Genomic DNA, 1,072 nt, shown 5'->3' with positions numbered 1-1,072 from the left:
GGGGGTGCTAGGGTTGTGTTGGGGTCGGATGAATTGCTCTGTCGAATTTGTTCGCTGTTGTGTAGTAGTATGTACAACATAATTGTAACGGCCCCTTTTTGTTTCATGAATTAGATGTAGTTTTCCGTGCAAATTATGTACAACATAATTTGCTGTGTAGTAGTATGTACAACATAATTGTAACGGTCCCTTTCGGATGAATTGCTCTGGTTGAATAGATCGATTAAATTTGCTCCTTTACTTTTTATGTGAAAGAACTCTGGGGTTCTCCCACATTTATGCATATATTACTGCTCGTTTGCATTGGGCTAATTGATTTTGACGGCTTGTAGGCAATGCACGGTAAGAACAACCAAGCTGCTCCATCTGAGAAACAAGAGTCAGAAGATGTAGCTACTGTTGCAGAAGAACCTGTCTGTACTGAAGTAGCAGATGAGTAAGTAGGCTGTACACCTCCTGATAGGGTGTACTGATGCTTCAATTAATAGTTTGTTCTGTTTTATTGGTATAACAGTGATTATTCTGTGCAAAGATAGCAACTTTATAAGTTACTCAGCTTGTTTGTTAAAACCAGAGTCCGTAGAAACTAGAAAGGACAGTGCTATGTTCCTGTCTAACTGTCTTTTTCTCTGAATATTTTGTTTAGAACTTGTTCCTAGCAGATTTGAAAATTTTGGAGAGCAGATAGATTGCAGCAGTACAGCCTATCGCATGATGGAGAAAAGGAGCGTAGAGAAGAACATTTGGCTTGAGCTGGAACGTGAGGTAATGCTTTTTCAGTTCATGCACATTTTTTTTCCTGTTTTCAGCCAGTGATAGTTCAGTTGTGGGAAGTAAATAATAATTCAGTGCATATGTTATCATCTGACCAGGTGCTTCACACCTTAGGGATTTCATCTACTGAATGGACTTAACCAACAAGGACATAGAAGCACTCTTGGGTGGACATACTCTGGTAATGCCACAACGCCTTATTGTCGTATTCAGATCATTGTTCCTCAATCATAAGTTAAACCCTTGATCTGTATTGTACAGTTTTAGGAGAAAAGCTCCTCCGGATAGCTCGGGATTC

The 1,072-nt window shown here is 39.6% G+C and overlaps 1 long non-coding RNA gene across 1 annotated transcript; it reads left to right on the top strand.

Moving 5' to 3' along the window:
• Window positions 1-6: 6 nt before the first annotated feature.
• LOC123178833 (uncharacterized) lies at window positions 7-957 on the top strand. Its single transcript, XR_006489890.1, has 3 exons — window positions 7-436; window positions 647-765; window positions 873-957. It is a non-coding gene; the product is annotated as an uncharacterized lncRNA (long non-coding RNA).
• Window positions 958-1,072: the final 115 nt, after the last annotated feature.

The sequence above is a fragment of the Triticum aestivum genome, unplaced genomic scaffold (assembly GCF_018294505.1).
Source record: "Triticum aestivum cultivar Chinese Spring unplaced genomic scaffold, IWGSC CS RefSeq v2.1 scaffold210745, whole genome shotgun sequence".
NCBI classification, from domain to species: Eukaryota; Viridiplantae; Streptophyta; class Magnoliopsida; order Poales; family Poaceae; genus Triticum; species Triticum aestivum.
This window is presented reverse-complemented; position numbering and strand designations above follow the sequence as displayed.